This window comes from Macrobrachium nipponense, chromosome 25, assembly GCF_015104395.2.
Source record: "Macrobrachium nipponense isolate FS-2020 chromosome 25, ASM1510439v2, whole genome shotgun sequence".
Classification (NCBI taxonomy): Eukaryota; Metazoa; Arthropoda; class Malacostraca; order Decapoda; family Palaemonidae; genus Macrobrachium; species Macrobrachium nipponense.
Window position 1 is genome coordinate 14857617 of NC_087214.1, and position 20551 is coordinate 14878167.

Genomic DNA, 20551 nt, shown 5'->3' on the forward strand with positions numbered 1-20551 from the left:
TCGCCCATTTTCAGTAAATGGTTATGTAGACTTTTATATTCTTTATATATATATATATATATATATATATAATATATATATATATATATATATATATATATATATATATATATATATATATATAATCAGTTAAAGCCGAGGATGACTTTCTTTGAGTAAATCCCGCCCAGCCCCCTACACCCACCCACCCCCAACACAAGCCTCCCCCTCCTCCTCCCCCTCCTTCCCCAACGGTTGAATATAATATTTAATCAATCATTTTGACGTTTTATTTTTAATTTTAAATAATAGCAAACAAACATTTCAGTTATTAGTTGTTCTGCGTCTCAACATTTTTCCTTGGCGGTTATATTTATTTATTATTTATTTATTTTTATTTATTATTTATTTGCACGTGTGCGTGGGTGAGGAGAAACTTCATAAGAGGATCACAGAAAGGATTTAGGAATTAGGATCTGCAGAGAGAAAGCTAAGTCCTTCTTTCCTTCAGCCCACCGGACCGGACCACCCCACACCCCCAAAAAAAAAGAATCAATGAAGGCGCCCATCCAGATTTCTGATCTGGGATTATGATAATTAAGGTGGGAATGTTGACCCCCAGAATGATTCAGTAAGTTCCCCCACCCCCACCCCTCACCGGGCGGCCAACCCCCCCCCCCCCCCCTCCTTTGTCGCCTCGTCTCTAGGTCAATCTAAGGATTTAAATAATGCTTCTTCTTCTTCTTCGTGTTTCTTCTTTATTTCGATATATGATCCTCAATTCAAATTATTAACAATTGTTTATAGTATATATATATATATATATATTATATATATATATATATATATATATGTGTGTGTGTGTGTGTGTGTTGTGTGTGTGTGTGTGTGTGTGTGTTTGTAAGTTGTAGATAAATATAAGCAACAAAAATGAATATATTAAGTTTTTTTCATGTCAGGATTATATCGATACGTTGTAGTTTTTTGTTAGGGTTAAAGCTATGTTTAGGTTTGTGACCGTGTGAGCTCCGATAATCCTGGATTATCTCTTTGATTTGTACCCTTTTGACAATAATTAACCGTCTGGTATTCTTGATCTTTTGTTTACCTGATAAGTCTCTTTCCAACTGTATTTCATTCGTTCCTTGACAATGTCTTAGTAAAGACAAATGCGCTTGGATTTCTGCCTATCATTTTCTGTGGTATTCACATATATATATATATATATATCTATATATATATATATATATATATATATATTATATATAAATATATATATATATGATAATTGTTTATTTGTACGTGCGTGTACGTGTGTGTGTGCATGAGGAACCGCCCACGAGGATTAAAGAAAAGATTAGGAAGGATCTGCAGAAATAAAAGTCCTTCAGGCAAATTCCGGACGGGATTAGAAAGGTTAATTTGGACCACAAGGAGTTGGTTCTGTTTTGTGAAGAAGAAGAAGAAGAAGAAAGAAGAAACACCTCGAAAGGATTAAACAAAAGTCCAAATACATATACATATATATATATATATATATATATATATATATATATATATATATAGTATATATATATATATATATATATATATATATATATATATATATATATATATATATATATATATAAAGATATATAAAGATATATAGCAGCTTTCATATTTTTATATCCGCTCAATAAGATATACGTGCACGCGCATTAGTAAGAGAGAGAGAGACAGAGACAGAGAGAGAGAGAGAGAGAGAGAGAGAGAGAGAAAGAGGGAGGGGTTTGGGGGCTGGGGGGAAACGCCTGGGAAGGATTGAACCATCTTTTAAAGTCGTTAAACTAAAAGTAATTGCTGTCTCAACTGCAGTAATTTTTTAATGTAGGGTCGTTGTTTTTCATTATTATGATTTGTCTTTTCCCATGGTTGCTTTAACCTGCTGAGCAAGCGCACTGAAGGTTGGCATGTCTAAAAATAGGTAATTATGAAAGTAGATTTTAATTCAATTAAAAGATGCCTGATGCTGTAGTTAAACATTCGTTGTAAATCCCGTAGAGGTATTCAATTTTCAATTTTTATTTCAAAGCTGGATTCTGACTATTCCTTGGTACTACTTGAACAGGTCTACAAACATAAACAGACAACACTTGCGGAAAAACATTGCGAATCTTCAGCTAAAAACTAACTAAAGCACGTCACTTCGGTGATATAATTTGGGAGCCTTGACCGCCAAGTGGCCGAAGGTCTGAGAACTTGCACGCTTCCACTAGCTGACAGCTGTTGTGGGGAGTTTTAACTCAGCTATATTTTAAGCCCAACTACCAGTGTGGAAACACATTGATCATTTCTATAATGTTCACTGGTTCTAAGCACGCGAAAGTGCAATTGATTAGCGTATGAGAGGGAAACACTAACAGGAGCCTGTGCATAAAGCATAAAACACACACACACACACACTCACACACACGCACTGTATATGAGAGAGAGAGAGAGAGAGAGAGAGAACAATAACAGGAAGTCTGTACATAAAACATAACACACACACACACACACAAATGAGAGAGAGAAACACTTGTGCTACTGCTTACGAGGTTATGAACGTGCGTCAGCAACATAACATATTCTCTCTCTCTCTCTCTCTCTTTCTCTCTCTCTCCTTCGTCCTCAATTTCGGTGGTTTTCCTCAAATGACGTGTAATTTAACATTTTTTTTAAACAATTTATTTTCAACTCACCCCTCCAAAACAATGACATTTTTTTTTTTTTCATTTTTTTTTTTTTATTGTTTTGGAATGCAAAGAATAAAAATGATTATTTGACTAAGCAGGTGGAGACTGGAGGAATAGACTTGAAGGTAAAGAAAGCAGATAAGAACAGAATTACAGTAAAGGTTTGTCGTTGATTGGCGATAAATACTGAAAACAAGTGGAAAAAAGCCAGATGATGAGGTTAAAGGTTACGTAGAATAGAATACAGAATTTAGGACACAAAGCCCTGAAAAAGAAATTTGACTGTGAAAAGGTTGGAAAGGTGTACCAGGAGGAGAACCTCAAAGCAGTAGCATTATGAAATGAATGTTAGGAGAGGCTGAAAGTACGATGGAAGAAAAGAACACGAACGGAGGAACAGTAAAAGGAATGAAATCTGTGTTAGATCAGTGGGAATTGGAACTGTTTTATTTGTTTTATTTTTCTTATTTTTTTTTATTTAATAAAACGGAGGTTTGAGTGGGGATTAGAACTGTTTTTTTATTCTCTTTTACCAAAGTGAAGTTTTGGATGGGAATTGGAAATTGCTTTTTATAAGAAAATGAAGGTTTTTGGGGGGAATTAGAAATTTTTTCCTAAGAAAAGAATGTTTTGGGTGGGGGGAATTAGATATTTTTTCCTAAGTAAATGAATGTTTGGGTGGAATTAGATTTTTTCCTTAAGTAAATGAATGTTTGGGTGGAATTAGACATTTTTTCCTTAAGAAAATGAATGTTGGGTGGGAATTAGATTTTTTCCTTAATAAATGAATGTTTGGGTGGGAATTAGATATTTTTTCCTTAAGAAATGAATGTTTGGGGGGGGAATTACATTTTTTTCCTTAAGAAAATGAAGTTTGGGTGGGAATTAGACATTTTTTTCTTAAGTAAATGAATTTTGGTTTGGGTGGGAATTAGATATTTTTTCCTTAATAAATGAAGTTTGGGTGGGAATTAGACATTTTTTTTCCTAAGAAAATGAATGTTTGGGTGGGAATAGATATTTTTTCCTTAAGTAAAGAATGTTTGGGTGGGAATTAGACATTTTTTCCTTTTTAAGAAAAGGGAAGTTTGGGTGGGAATTAGATTAAGTAAATGAAGTTTGGGTGGGAATTAGATATTTTTTCCTTAAGTAAATGAATGTTTGGGGGGGAATTAGACATTTTTTCCTTAAGAAAATAAGTTTGGGTGGGAATTAGACATTTTTTCATTAAGTAAATGAATGTTGGGTGGGAATTAGATATTTTTCCTTAAGTAAATGAATGTTTGGGGGGAATTAGACATTTTTTCCTTAAGAAAATTGAATGTTTGGGTGGGGATTAGACATTTTTTCCTTAAGTAAATGAATGTTTGGGTGGGAATTTAGATATTTTTTCAGTAAGTAAAGATGGGTGGGAATTAGACTTTTTTTCCTTAAGGAAAAGAATGTTTTGGGTGGGAATTAGAATTATTTGTTCCTTAAGTAAATGAAGTTGGGGGGGAATTAGGCATTTTTTCCTTAAGAAAATGAATGTTTGGTTGGGAATTAGAAATTTTTTTCCTTAAGAAATGAAGTTGGGTTTGGGGAATTAGATATTTTTTCCTTTAAGGAAATGAATTTGGGCGGGGGGGGAATTAGACATTTTTTCCTTAAGAAACCTGTTTGGTTTGGGGGGGGAATTTAGAAACATTTTTTCCTTAAGGAAAAATAAAGTTTGGTGGGAATTAGAATTTTTTTCCTTAAAGGAAATGGTTTGTTTGGGGGGGAATTAGGACATTTTTTCCTTAAGAAAATAATGGTTCTTGGAGGAATTAGACATTTTTTCCTTAAGTAAATGAAGGGTTGGGGGGGGAATTAGACATTTTTTCCTAAGAAAAAGAATGTTTGGGTGGAATTTAGACATTTTTTCCTTAAGGGAAAAAAGAATGGTTTTGGGTGGGAATTAGGACATTTTTTTCCTTAAGAAAAGAATGTTTGGACGGGAATTAAGACATTTTTTCCTTAAGTAAATGAATTTTTGGGTTTGGGAACAATTAGATAATTTTTCCTTAGTAAATGAATGTTTGGGGGGGAATTAGACATTTTTTCCCTACAAGAAAAAGGAATTTGGGGGGGTTGGGGGGGGGAATTAAAATTTTTTTCCTTAAGAAAAATGGAATGTTTAATTTGGGTGGGAATGAGACTTTTTTTCCTTTTTTCCTTTAAACAGTAATGTTTGATGGGAATTTAGGACATTTTTTTCCTAAGAAAATGAATGTTTGGGTGGGAATTTAGACATTTTTTTCCCTTAAGTAAATGAATGTTTGGGGGGGAATTAGATTTACATTTTTTCCTTAAGAAAAAGAACTGTTTGGATGGGAATTAGCATTTTTTTCCAAATAAGAAAAAGAATGTTTGGTGGGAATTAGATTTTTTTCCTTAAAGAAAAAGAATGTTTGGATGGGAATAGACATTTTTTCCATTAATAAATGATGTTTGGGTGGGAATTAGACATTTTTTCCATTTTTCCTATAATGGAAATGGGGGGAATTAGACATTTTTTTTCCTAAGAAAATGGGAATTTGGTTAGAAATTAGACATTTTTTCCTTAAGTAAATGAAGTTTGTGGGGGGGAATTAGACAATTTTTTCCTTAAGAAAAAGAATGTTGGGGGGGTAATTAGACATTTTTTTTTTCCTTAAGAAAAAGAATTTGGAATTTGGGGGGGAATTAGACATTTTTTTTCCTAAGAAAAAGAATGTTTGGAGGGAATTAGACATTTTTTTCCATTTTTTTTCCTTAAGTAAAATGAATGTGGTTGGGGTAGGGAATTAGAATTATTTTTTCCTTAAGTAAATGAATGTTTGGGGGGGAATTAGACATTTTTTCCTTAGAAAAAGAAATGAATTTGGGGGTGGGGGGAATTAGAATTTTTTTATTTTTTTCCTTAAGAAAAGAATGTTTGGGGGGGAATTAGACATTTTTTTCCTTAAGTAAATGTTTGGGTGGGGGGGAATTAGACATTTTTTTCCTAAAGAAAAAGAAATGTTTTCATGGGAATGAGACATTTTTTTCCTTAAGTAAATAATGTTTGGGGGGAAATTAGACATTTTTTTCCTTCCAATTGAAAAAAGAATTGTTTTTGGGAAATGGGAATTTTTTTTAGACATTTTTTTCCTTAGTTAAAAAGAAATGAATGTTTGGGGGGGAATTAGGGACATTTTTTTCCTTAAGAAAAAGAATGTTTTGGATGGGAATTAGAACAATCTTTTTTTCCTTAAGTTAAAAATGAAAATGTTTGGGGGGATTTTTTTTGTGAAAATATTTGGGGGGAATTTTTTAAAACCTTAAGGAAAAAGGAATGTTTGGGTGGGGAATAGACATTTTTTTCCTTTAAGAAAAGAATGTTTGGGGGGGAAAGGTTAGACATTTTTTTTCCGAAAATGAAAAACAAGTGGGGGGGGAATTAGACATTTTTTCCTTAAGAAAAATGAATTTTGGTGGGAATTAGACATTTTTTCCTTAAGTAAATGAATGTTTGGGTGGGAAATTAGATATTTTTTTCCTTAAGAAAATGAATGTTTGGGGGAGGGGGGAAATTAGACATTTTTTTCCTTAAGAAATGAATGTTTGGCGGGGGGTAATTAGACATTTTTTTTCCTTAAGAAAGAATGTTTGGGGGGGAATTAGATATTTTTTCCTTAAGTAAAATGAATGTTTGGGTGGGAATTAGACAATTTTTTCCTTAAGTAAATGAAGTTTGGGGGTGGGAATAGAATTTTTTTCCTAAGAAAATGAATGGGGGGCGGGGGGAATTTTTTAGACAATTTTTTCTTAAGTAAATGAATTTGGGTTTGGGGGGGAATTAGACATTTTTTTCTTAAGAAAATGAATGTTTGGGTGGGAATTAGACATTTTTTCCTTAAGTAAAATGAATGTTTGGCGGGGGGAAGGGGGAATCTTAGACATTTTTTTCCTTTTTTACAATTAAAATGAAATAAAGGTTTTGGGGGCCGAAGTTTGGGTGGGGAATTAGACATTTTTTTCCCTTAAATTTTTTCCTTAAGTTAAAAATGAATGTTTGGGGGGGAATTAGCCATTTTTTTCCGTGATGGTTTGGGGGGAATGAATTTTTTTCCTTTTGGGGGGAATTAGACTTTTTTCCTTAAGTAAATGAATGTTTGGGTGGGAATTAGATATTTTTTCCTTCAAGTAAATGAATGTTTGGGGGGGAATTAGACATTGTTCCTTAAGAAAATGAAGGTTTGGGGGGGAATTAAGACATTTTTTGGCTTAAGTAAATTGGAATGTTTGGGTTGGAACAGACAATTTTTTTTCCTTAAGTAAATTGAAATGTTTGGCGGGGGGGAATTAGACATTTTTTTTCCTTAAGAAAAAGGAATTTTGGATTTGGGGGGAATTAGGAAATTTTTTTCCTTAGAAAAAAAATGTTTTTTTTTTTTTGGGGTGGGAATTAGAAAAACAATTTTTTTCCTTTCGGAAAATGGGAATTAGTTAGGGGGGGGCAATTTTTTTAGACCCTTAATTTTTTTCCTTAAAAAGAAAATTTGAATGGGTTTGGGGGGAATTGTTAGACATTTTTTCCTTAAGTAAAATGAACTGTTTGGGATGGGAATTAGAGCACATTTTTTTCCTTACGAGTTAAATGAATGTTTTGGCGGGGAATTAGTGGAACATTTTTTGGGAATTTAGATATTTTTTCCTTAGGAACAAGACTCTGTTTGGGAATTAGACACTTTTTTCCCTTAAGAAAATGAAATGTTTAATTTTGGGATGGGGGGGGGAAATTTTAGACATTTTTTTTCCTTAAGTAAATGAATGTTTGGGTTTGGGGGGGAATTTAAGACATTTTTTTCCTTAAGTTTTTTTTTTAAATTGAATGTTGGGGGGAATAGAAATATTTTTTCCTAAGTAAAATGAATTTGGGGTTTGGGTGGGAAATTAGGATATTTTTTCCTTAAGTAAAATGAAGTTTTGGGGGGAATTAGACATTTTTTTCTTAGAAAATTGAATGGTTTTTGGGGGGAATTAGACATTTTTTTCCGTTAACGTAAAATGGAATGTTTGGAGGGTGGAAATTAGACCATTTTTTTTCCTTAAGTGTAAATGAATGTTTGGGTGGGAATTAGACATTTTTTTCCTTAAGTAAATGAATGTTTTGAGGGGGAATTAGGGAAATTTTTTTCCTTAAGAAACCTGAATGTTGGGGGGGAATTAGAAATTTTTTTCCTTAAGGAAAAATAAAATGAATTTGGTTTGGGGGGAAATTAGACATTTTTTTCCTTAAGAAAAAGAATGTTTGGATGGGAAATTTTTTAGAGGATTTTTTTCCTTAAGAAAAATGAATGTTTGGGTTTTGGGGGGGAATTAGACAAAATTTTTTTCCTTAAGTAATTGAATGTTTGGGGGGGAAAACCTAGACAATTTTTTCCTTCCCCCAGTAAATTTTTGAAGGTGGGGGGGAATTAGACATTTTTTCCTTTTTCAAGAAAATTAATGTTTGGGGGGAATTAAAAGACATTTTTTTTCCTAAGTTTAAAGGAATGTTGGGGGGGAATTAGACATTTTTTTCCCTTAAAAGTTAAAATGAATGTTTGGGTGGGGAATTAGGATATTTTTTCCTTAAGTAAAGAATGTTTTGGGGGGAATTAAGACATTTTTTTTTCCTTAAGTAAAATGAATGTTTGGGGGGGAACTTAACAAAGTTTTTTCCTTAGGAAAATAAATGTTTGGATGGAATTTAGGGGGGGACATTTTTTCCTTAAGAAAAAGAATGTCCTGGATGGGAATTAGACCTTTTTTTTTCCTTAAGGAAAAAATGAATGTTTGGGGGGGGAATTAGACATTTTTTTCCGTGAGAAAAAACAATTTTTTCCTTGGAAGGGAATTAGACAAATTTTTTCCTTAAGAAAAAAGAAGTTTGGATTGGGGGGGGAATTAAGACATTTTTCCTTAAGTAAAATGAATGTTTGGGTGGGAATTAGGACATTTTTTCCTTAAGTAAATGAATGTTTGGGTTTGGGGGGGAACTTAAGATATGTTTTTCCTTAAGTTTTTTTAAATTGAAGGTTTGGGGGGGAATTAAAGACAAAAATTTTTTCCTTAAGAAAAACAATGTTTGGGGATGGGAATTAGACAATTTTTTTCCTTAAGGAAAAGAATGTTTGGATGGAATTAGGACAATTTTTTTCCTTAAGAAAAATCAATGTTTTTTTTTTCCTTGGAAGAAAAAGAATTTTTCCTTAAGTAAATTTGGAATGGTTTAATTGGGAATTAAGACATTTTTTTTTCCTTAAGTAAAAATGAATGTTTTGGGGGGGAATTAGACATTTTTTTTCCCTTAAGAAAAAGAGAATGTTTGGATGGGAATTAGACATTTTTTTTTTCCTTAAGAAAAAGAATGTTTGGATGGGAGGGGAATTAGACATTTTTTTACTTAAGAAAAAGAATGAATTGGTTATGGGAATTAATTAGACATTTTTTTCCTTAAGGAAAAAATGTTTGGTTGGGAATTTAGACAAATTTTTTCCTTAAGAAATGGAATTTGGTTTGGGTGGGAATTTAGAGATTTTTTCCTTAAGTACAAATGAAATGTTTGGGGGGGAATTAGAATTTTTTTTCCTTAAGAAAATGAATGTTTGGATGGATTTTTTTAGACCATTTTTTTCCTTAAGAAAAAAGAATGTTTGGGATGGGAATTAGACATTTTTTTTCCTTAAGAAAAAATGAATGGTTTGGGTGGGAATTTAGGACATTTTTTCATAAGGGAAAATTGAATGTTTGGGGGGAATACATATTTTTTTCCTTAAGTAAAATGAATGTTTGGGGTTGGGGGGAATTAGACTCCCATTTTTTTCCTTAAGTAAATGGAATGTTTGGGTTTGGGGGGAAATTAGATATTTTTTTTTTTCCTTAAGTAAATGAATGTTTGGGGGGAAATTAAAGACATTTTTTTTTTGCCTAAGTTAAATGAATGTTTGGGTGGGAATTAAAAAGGACAATTTTTTTCTAAGTAAATTTGGAATTGTTTGGGTGGGAAAAATTAGACATTTTTTTCCTTTAAAGTAAAAAATGAATGTTGGGTTTGGGAATTAGGGATAATTTTTTCCTTAAGTAAATGAAGTTTGGGGGGGAATTTTTAGACATTTTTTTTCCTTAAGAAAAAGAAAAAAATGTTTTTTGGGAATGGGGAATTAAGACATTTTTTTCCTTAAGAAAAAAGAATGTTTTGGATGGGAATTCAGAAACATTTTTTCCTTAAGTAAGAAAATGAATGTTGGTTTGGGTAATTAGGGACAATTTTTCCTTAAGTAAATGAATGTTTTTTCCTGGAATTAGAATTATTTTTTCCTTAAGTAAATGAATTTGGGGGTTGGGGGAATTAGACATTTTTTTCCTTAAGCAAATGAATGTTGGGTGGGGGAATTCGATATTTTTTCCTAAGATAAATGAATGTTTGGGGGGGGAATTAGACATTTTTCTTAAGTAAATGGAATGTGTTGGGGGGGAATTAGAACAGTTTTCCTTTTAAGTAAAATGAATGTTGGGTGGGATTAGACATTTTTTTCCTAAGTAAATGAATGTTTGGGTGGGAATTAAGACATTTTTTTCTTAAGTAAATGAATGTTTGGGGGGAAATTAGACATTTTTTCCTTAAGAAAAAAGAATGTTGGATGGGAATTAGAAATCCTTTAAGAAAAAGAATGTTTGGATGGGATTAGACTTTTTTTCCTTAAGGAAAAGAATGTTTGGGTGGGAATTTAGCCATTTTTTTCCTTAAGTAAATGAATGTTTGGGTGGGAATTAGATATTTTTTTCCTTAAGTAAATGAAGGTTTTTGGGGGGGAATTAGACCATTTCTTTTTTCCTTAAGAAAAAGGAATGTTTTGGATGGGAATTGGACATTTTTTTCCTTAAGAAAAAGAATTTGGTTTGGGACAATTAGACATTTTTTTCCTTAAAGAAAATGAAGTTTGGGTGGGAATTAGACATTTTTTTCCTTAAGTAAATGAATTTGGTTTGGTGGGAATTAGATATTTTTTCCCCTTAAGTAAAATTAAAAAAAAAATGTTTTGGGGGGAATTGGGACATTTTTTTCCCTAAGAAAATTGAATGTTTGGATGGAATTAGACATTTTTTTCCTTAAGAAAAAAGGAACAGAATTGTTGTGGAAATGGGAATTAGATATTTTTTTCCTTAAAGAAAAAGAATGGTTTTGAAAATTGGGGGGAATTAGCATTTTTTTCCTAAGAAAAATTAAATGTTTGGGTGGGAATTAGACATTTTTTTCTTAAGGTTTAAATGGAATGTTTGGGTGGGAAAAATAGAAAAAATATTTTTTCCTCAAGTTAAAATGAATGTTTGGGGGGGAATAGACATTTTTTTCCTTAAGGGGGGGAAAATTGATTTTGGAAATGGGAATTTGAATACATTTTTTTCTTAAGAAAAGAATGTTTGGGTGGGAATTAGACATTTTTTTCCTTAAGAAATGAATGTTTGGGTGGGATTGGACATTTTTTCCTTTTAAGAAAATGAATTGGGTTGGGTTGGGAAGTAAGGGGGGGAATTAATTTTTTTCCCTTTATGTTAAATGAATGTTTGGGGGAAATTAGACATTTTTTTTTTCCTTAAGTAATTGGAATTGTTTGAAATTAAAAAGAATTTTTTTTGAATTTAATAAATGAAATTTTGGGGGGGAATTAGACATTTTTTGCCTTAAGGGGGGGTAACCAATGAATTTGGGGTTTGGGGTTGTAATTAGAACATTTTTTCCTTAAGTAAATGAATGTTTGGGTGGGAATTGACATTTTTTCTTAAGTAAATGAATGTTTGGGTTGGGAAATTAGGACATTTTTTTTCCTTAAGTAAATTAATGTTTGGGTGGGGGAATTAGACATTTTTTTTCCTTAAAGAAAAAGAATGTTTGGATGGGAATTAGACATTTTTTTCCTTAAAGAAAAAGAAATGTTTGGAGGGAATTAAGAATTTTTTTTCCTTAAGAAAATGAAATGTTTTGGTGGTAATTAGAATTTTTTTCCTTTAAGTGAATTTGGGGGGGAATTGTTTGGGTGTTGAATTATATTTTTTCCTTAAGTAAATGAATGTTTGGGGGGAATTTAGACATTTTTTTCCTTAAAAATGAAAATGTTTGAAGGGGGTGATATTTTTTTCCTTAAAGTAAATGATTTTTGGGGGGAATTAGACATTTTTTCCTAAGTTTAAATTGATGTTTGGGTTGGGGGGAATTACCTTACATTTTTTCCTTAAGTAAATGAATGTTTGGGTGGAATTAGACATTTTTTTCCTTAAGTAAATGAATGTTGGGTGGGGGGAATTAGACATTTTTTTTCCTAAGTAAATGAATGTTTGGGTGGAATTAGACATTTGTTTTTTTCCTTAAGAAAAAGAATGTTGGATGGGAATAGACATTTTTTTTCCTTAAAGAAAAAGAATGTTGGATGGGAATTAGACATTTTTTTCCTTACGTAAATAATTTTGGGTTTGGGTTCGGCCGGAACCTAAGAACATTTTGTTTTTTTTCCTTAAGTAAATGAATTTGGGGGGGTTTTAGGGTTGCGAAGGATTTAGACATTTTTTTCCTTAAAAAGAAAAGAATGGTTTGGACCGGTGGGAATTAAGACATTTCTTTTTTTCCTTAAGAAAAAAGAATTTGGGTAATTAATTTTTCCTTTGGAAATCGGTTTGAAATTAGACATTTTTTTTCCTTAAAAGAAAAAGGGGGGAATTAGTTTGGAAAGCGGAATTAGACATTTTTTCTATTTTTTTACCATTGAAAAAGAATTTGGGTTTGGGAATGAAGAAATAAGACATTTTGTTTTTCTTTTAAGAAAAAAGAATTGGGTTGGAATTGCCGGGGGAATTAGACCCATTAATTCTTTTTTCCTTAAAAGGAAATTTTTTTTTTTTTTTGGGGGAGGGAAGCACTTTAAGGTGGGACGAAAATAGGAACTGCCAAATTAGAACTTTTTTTTTTTGCCAAAAGGCGGGCGGGAATTGGAAATTTCTTTTTTTTTTTTTTTAAGAAAAAATAAGGATTGGGTGGGAATTAGAACTGGGGTTTTCCACAAAAATGAATTTTTGGGTGGGAATTGGATTTAATTTTTTAAAAGAAAATTAAATTTTGGGTGGGAATTTGAACTTATTTTCTAAGAAAATGAAAGTTTGAGTGGGAATTGGAACGTTTTTCTGAAAATGGGTGGTTTTGAGTGGGAATTGGAACTATTTTTCCTAAAAAATATGAAGGTTTTTGGGGTGGGATTGGAACTATGTTTTTTTCCTTTAAAAAATTAAGGTTTTTGTGGGAAGTGGGAACTGGAATATAAAATTATTCCCAAGTGCTGCGTCTTATGAAAGTCATTCAGCGCTGAAAACCACGCTGAAATTATTGCTATGGAAGGGTGGGTGGTAACATTTATTATCATTATTATTGTTAGGAAGATGAAACAGAAAGAAGAAATCATTTTATCAAAAATAAACATATGAAAATCCAAGTGAATTATTAAGGTACTTGAAGCCTTTTGCGTGCTTCAAAATCATGGGCTTCAAACTTATGTTTATGGCTTCAAAATTATGTGCTTCAAAAATTATGTGCTTCAAAATTATATGCTTCAAAATTATGGCTTCAAAATTATGGGCTTCAAAATTATGTGCTTCAAAGTTATGTGCTTCAAAGTTATGTGCCCGTGAGTAAAGAGTATAAATCACGGATATAAATAAGTGTATATATAATTAATTCTATAAATAAAAATTATATTGATATGTGTAATTTATATATATATATATATATATATATATATATATATATTATATATATATATATATATATATATATATGAATATAAATGTCTTTTTACTGTAATACAATAGTATAGTATGAAGATAAAAGGCCCATAAAATACTATTTGAACGATGCAACCACATATTTCGGGCACAGGAGGAAGCGCTCGAAATATATGGTTGCAACGTTTTAAAAATAGTGTTTTATGGGCCTTTCATCTTAATATACTACTTGTATGTATGCATTATTATGTTGTTTTATGCGGTTTATCATGTACCCAGCGCCCCTTGGTCTGTTAGCACGTGGTGACTCAAACCAGGAAGGCAGGGAGCAGCTGTTTAGCAATATCGCTTTTTGCTTTGCACAAAAAATCAATACTGAGTAAAAATAGCAGGTCCTTGACACAGCTGTTGTCTGTAAATTCTGTTATTTATTTGAACTAAATTTAAGTATTGGCGCTGCTCGACGTAATACTAGGAAGTGTTTTTTTTTTATTTTAATTCATAATTGTTGTTAAGCTGTAAAACGAGTGACCTCGACATTATGGAGCGCGTGCTCTTGAAACATCTGCGGAGTTGGTTAGAGAACAAAGAGTTGTTTTACGCCGCTGTTTAGCTTCGTGGATTAACCTAACCAATCAGAAGACAACAACTAAGTCTGAACGACGGGGCAGCTATTTTCCATTGCCTACGAACGATTCCTCACGTCACCTACTCTTTTGACCCGTAGGGGGGATTGGTGCACTGTAGGCATTACTGAAGGTTCTTTGGAGCGCCCCCATCCTGAGGCCCATAGCAACAAACCCCTTTCAATTATTTTGGTTTTTACTGTACCTTCTTTCATATCCTTTATTTCATCTTACTTTCCTCCCTCTTCTAAGAATAATGGTTTCATGTGGTTTCTGCGAGGTTTTCTCCTGTTACACCTTTCAAGCCGTTTTACTGTCACGGATAAGATGATTTTTTTTTTTTTTTTTATAAAATATGGAAAGTGAATGCGCATGAAGTTTATTACTCTTGCTTTGTGAAAAATTGTATACAGGTCGAATTCGAGGGTCATTTCTCTTGCGAGAGATCATTTCTCGGAGTCTTGTCCATCAGTCCATCGGGAATTTCCATACAAGGAACATTGACTGAATATGCTGTGGGCAAAGAGAGAGGAATGACTTGCTTGCGAATAGAGAAAGGGCTAAAAACAAAGAGGTCTTTGTGGGAAGCGGCTGAAATTCGACAAATTTTTAAACAATGTTAGTGTCAGTATGAGACATTATTTGTTTGCGTCCGAAAACAGCAATATTGTATATATTATATACGGAAGGGCATTATTTAAACTAGATACTTTGATAAGAGGTTACGTTTGGGATATAAATATTCTTGGGAATACATTGACGATGAAAAACTCTAAATATAAATTATGCGGTAGGTTACGGAAACATACTTTACAACATTATGTTATGGAATGTAATAAATTATTAGTTCCTAACCCCAGAATAGATGAGGCAACAAATCAAGTAAGATATTTTCTGAAAATTGACGTTTGTTCCAAAATTGTAAAGAAACAAATTTCCTGATTTATTTGGAATAAGTAATCGTGGAGCCATTTTGTTTGCCTGTTCTATAGTATGATTTTCTATAACTTTTTTTGATACCTTTTCTTAACATTTTTCTTTTATATAAAGTTTACTTTTGTCATATTTTGTTTTGTATGACATTAGCTATTGTAATTTCGTTATATTATGTTATGAACATTTGATTTATATAAAATTTGCATTATAGTTTGGCATTTGCTTTTGTATAAATTGGGTTATATAAAATGAATAAAGATAAAAAAGTAACGAAAAGTAAATATTTTACATGAGAAGAATTTTATATAATAACCTTCTCATTTCAAATGTTAGCTTTTCGTTACTTTTTATTTTTATTCATTCAATTGTTTATTATTTTTTTTCCCTGGAATCTTCTGAAAATTGATGTATATCAATAAACTTTTGACTTTGAATTTGAATTACTTGCTTGCTCGTCAACTTACGTGTACAATAATTACTCTCTCTCTCTCTCTCTCTCTCTCTCTCTCTCTCTCTCTCTCTCTCTATCTAACTGTTCGCTTTCGTCCCACATGAACGTGAGTTTTACTTACATATTATAGTATGCCTGGGCTTTTAAACAAACGTTCGACATCCTAGTAGCTAAAGCTAAAAGAGAGAGAGAGAGAGAGAGAGAGAGAGAGAGAAATTCCTTCTAAACTGAATGGCCTCCATGATAGGAATCAGGCAATTATGTAAGGAATGGAAGAGAGAGAGAGAGAGAGAGAGAGAGATTTAGGTTGAACTTAAGGTAGCTTAGATATTGTTTTTTATTTGTTCTGACTGAATTGCGTCTTCCATTCATTCTTCTACAAATATGAGCGCCATTTTACACGACAGTGTCTATGTTTGTCATTTTCACATGCCGGATTTCCTTTACAGATTAATATCAACCCACAAAATGCATTTAAGTACTAATTAAATTTGCCTCACTAGGAACAAATCCTCAAGAAAATCCAAATCTCATTAAGCAGATTCGCAAATCTCTCTTTCCCTATGAAGTGATCTGTCGCCAGAAGAGCTGACCTGGTCTCACACAATCTCTTGGGCCGAATAGGTAGACGATTCATTTCAAAGACACTACATCTTTTTCAACGACAACTCTGTTAAGATAATTTCAAAACTAAATGTAATTCAGTTCAATTTTCATGTGGGTTATCTGGTTTTGCATTCCGTAATTTCCTTTGCTGATTCGTGGAGATGTTGTGACAGATTTCCTAGGGGAACTTTTGAGAGGAAATTGAACTCTGGGGTAGCCAAGTGGGTCCGTTCTAGGTAAAAAAAATAAATAAATAAAAAAAAATAAAACTCATCATCAGACACAGACGCATGAAACATGTCCTTTGTCATCTCTAAAGTAGCTACGATGACCAAATTCCATTTTAACGTCACTTGTCCATCTTCATCTGAATAACAATGATGATAATAATTGGATTAATAGTGGGACTTTTTCGTTCAACAACAAACTGTAACTCTGTGTAAACTTTTTTATTGATTTATTCAGGGATTAAGCGAACGAATTCATCAGTACAAAAGCAACGGAAAAAGAGTCCTTATTGCGCCTTTCAACTTGCACACTTGTTGCTAACCCCCCTAGCATTATAATCTACCCCAATGGGGTTAATTTAACCCCCAAATCTGCCACGAGTTCCTCAAACACAAAGCAAAACAGTGATATCGCAGGTGTTTACCGACAATTAACTTTGGCGCCGCATTTTGATGACGCCAGGCATCAAAAAAACGTGACGAAGAGGAGAATAGTTCAACAACCTACTTCCTTTTATCCAGTTCCTCGCTTCGAAAACAAATGCCTGACTGACACCTTCTCAGCAATATGTGTTTACTAATTCATTTTTTCTCTTTTCATAAGTGACATCTCTTCTTTCTGTATTTCCTCGATCTCCTGTTTCTTCTTCCTAATGAACACCGTAATATTCTTTGGAAGCCTGAATTACAAGTCAGTGGCCCCTGTGGTGGGCTTGTTCCATACGAATAGGGTCCATCTTCTGAATAATAATAATAATAATAATAATAATAATAATAATAATAATAATAATAATAATAATAATAATAATAATAATAATAATAATAATAATAGCAACAACAACGGAAAAGAAAATCCACAATAGTATGTCTGTTTGATTTTGTATGGGCATCAAAAGTCAATATGAATACAAAAAAGAATGAAAAAACTTCTAACCTTACCATTTATTCCTAACTTACGAAATATTTAAAAAAAAAAAAATCGGAGAAAGTGGGAGGGGACTACCAATCTGAATCAATGAACACAAAGAGTCTATAATTTTGCACGCTGAGAATAATGCACTAGTCTCACATAGGTTAAATGACGATCACCGCATTAATTAGAAGAAGTCAACAGTAATTTTCAATAATAAAGATACGAGTATTAGTAGGTTGGTTGCAGGAGCAATAATTATTAACAGGGGTCTCTCTATGGAAGGCAATAAATCCTTTACGCAGGAAGATTTTGTTTTAAATGAAAGCATTCGTTGTTGCAGGTGCCCAAGCTGCCATGGACAACCGACCAAGTGACTCAAGAGCCGAACTTCCACTTGGAAGATCTAGGCGATTAGCTGGTTGATATTATTGTCAGATGGACAAGGATGACCGTGCAGGTCATCGAAAGCTTTCTGCTTTACATTTTAGATAACAAATTCAAACAGGCATTACTATTGTGGATTTACTTTTCCATTTTATTGACTCGTATGATTATGAGTTTTCTTTGAATAATGATAATAATATTTTGGAAGAACACCTTTATTAATACAGGTCTTATTGAAGATAATGGCTATACAAAATAAACGCGGTGAAGTAGCTAATATCTTCAATAATAATAATAATAATACAAGTTTTCAGTCAATATTTTTTCCAAAAAAGGCATCCTTCTCTGATGTTAGAACCCATTTCATGGACATCAATGTCCTGTGGGAGATCAGAGGAGAAATCTCGTGTATCGTTTGAACGACTCGTATTCGAAGACTTCTATCAATTTAAGCAAATAATCTTTTTTACGTAGTGGATGACACTATTCCATGAAGATAGGACATTTTTGAAAAACAGGGATGGTTTTAGTTCTGGTGTAGCGAGTTTATTAGGGTGAAATATTTCTCAAAAGGTTTTGTTGAAATCGACTGGATCCATTCAGTACCTTCCCTCTGTTTCCAATTGCTTATTCCTTCGTCTAAACACCTTCAAAGAGTCAGTTAGAATTATAAAGTTTTTTCTTTTTTTTTTTTTTTTTTTTTCTATGGAAGTTTGAATTTTGAGCGTACAAGATATTTTGAGGATATTCTAAAAACTCAATATAGTATAACCTTTTTTTTTAAATTTATGGAGTAGCATTTGCATTCATTAGCATAAGAACTGGTACGAATTCTGACTGAACAGACTTTAAAGTTACCACGAAATAATTCTGTTGGTTATAACTGTTTCAACATGAGGAATAAAAACAAAGCCGGTCTAGGATAGAGCCATTTGCTGATCGCTTCAAGGCCAAAGGTGCACACGCAGAAAAATGCAATTATGAACACAAACCCATCCCCCCAAAATGATCCCCCTCCCCACAAAAGATCCTCCCCTACCGACGCGAACTAAATTACTCGTCGGCGGCGGTCCACGTGACTTCACCAGGGGCACAATTGTGTCTGAACTCCGAAGGTCACCCCTCGTGGTACAGAAGAGCTACAAAAAACCACAGCAGAGGGCATCGTCGTCAGTCGAGACTGATTTCCTCGCCTTTCCCCGAAGAGCCGAAGAACAGCTCCCCTGAGTCCAGAAGGATCAGTCCAGCCGTTCTTCTCTTTTCCTCTTCTTCTCCGTCGCTCCAACGATGGAGATCTCTGGCGTCTGTCTGGTCTTGGCGACCCTGCTAGCTTCTGCCTTCGTCTGTCAGGTAGAATTTTTTATTTTTCTGTGTTTATTGTCTGTCTGTCAGTTTCAGTAAAGAACTTCACTTTCTTATGACCGTCCAGTTCTGTAGCCAGACAAATCGAAATAAGAGTTTATTTTAAACTGTTTCAGTTTGAAAGATATTTACTTTTCTTTGAAAACGGGTCAAAAAATTGAAACGTTTGTGAAACAAAGTTCTCAAGATTAGAATTAATACCTCGAAGGTTTTTGACAGAGAGAGAGAGAGAGAGAGAGAGAGAGAGAGGAGAGAGAGATGTTAATGAGATCGAGAGAGAGAGAGAGACGAAGGGAACATGAGAGAGATGAGAGAGAGAGAGAGAGGAGAGAGAGAGAGAGAGAGAGAGAGAGAGAGAGAGAGAGAGAGCTGTTTCCTTAATCCAATATTTCATTCTTGTCTCTCGTACTCTGAGGCGAAGGGAAATTTACTACTGACCCATTTCCTCTTTAAACTTAAACTGAGTCAAAAAAAGTTCGGCTGACGTAATAAATTGTTGACAAAAAATGATTGACTCAAAAAATATTTAAAAAAAAATAGCATCGGTTCTTTTCTGATAAGAAATTTTGAGTATTTCCTGAAACTGATATTTTGAACTGAATTGTTGCTAAAATGTCAGAAAAGAAAGAGAAAGAGAGAAATAAGTTAGTGAGAAACTTTCCATCTCTTCTCAAAGTCTAAGTTTTCGGTCTTGATAAACAAAATTGACAACTTAATTAACTTTTTTTTTCATTTTTTACTTATTGGCTGGAAAAACGTCAACGCTTTAACTTGTATTACACCAATACTGATGTCTCAATTGTCCTGATAATATCTACATATAGTAAGGCCATTATTTACAGCTTGACAGTGGTGGATTTTCATATTATTATCATTTTATTCAAAGTCCATTTTGTAATGTTGAATGTCAAAAATAATGTCAAATTCACAGAATTAATTGAGTAGCTGTCTAAATCAATTGTGTAACTGTGTAAATTAATTGAGTAACTGGCTAAAATAACTAAACAGTCAGTGTTGAACACAGGGACAAAAATAAAAATCTGACTCTAAACACATATAATTATATCGGTATGGATTCTCTCTCTCTCTCTCTCTCTCTCTCTCTCTCTCTCTCTCTCTCTCTCTCTCTCTCTCTCTCTCTCTCTCTCTCTCTCTTTTAATTATACTAATATCTTTTTAAAGGCAATCGGTAACCTTCGTATAGATTTATCCATTTTTATTTGAGTTTCATAAAAAAAAAACCACTGAGAATATAATTTCATCATATACTGTTTACATATTTACTGGCTTATTTTTCACTGTCTATTTAGCTTGCGACAGTAAAAGTTTGAATATCATGTGAGGCTAATGTTCTTTTTGTTTTGTATTCCAGGGTCAAGGTACGTAACTCTGTCGTCTCTAAGGACGTCAGTACAACTCGCACGCAGACAGAACTGTAAGTCGAACCATGCTAACTTTCTCGGGATTGTCCCTCTTCGCCCACAAGAAACCTTCGTTTGAGATAGATACCCATTTAGTTTATGTTTTATTGATAGTGCTTTGAAATGAGCTAG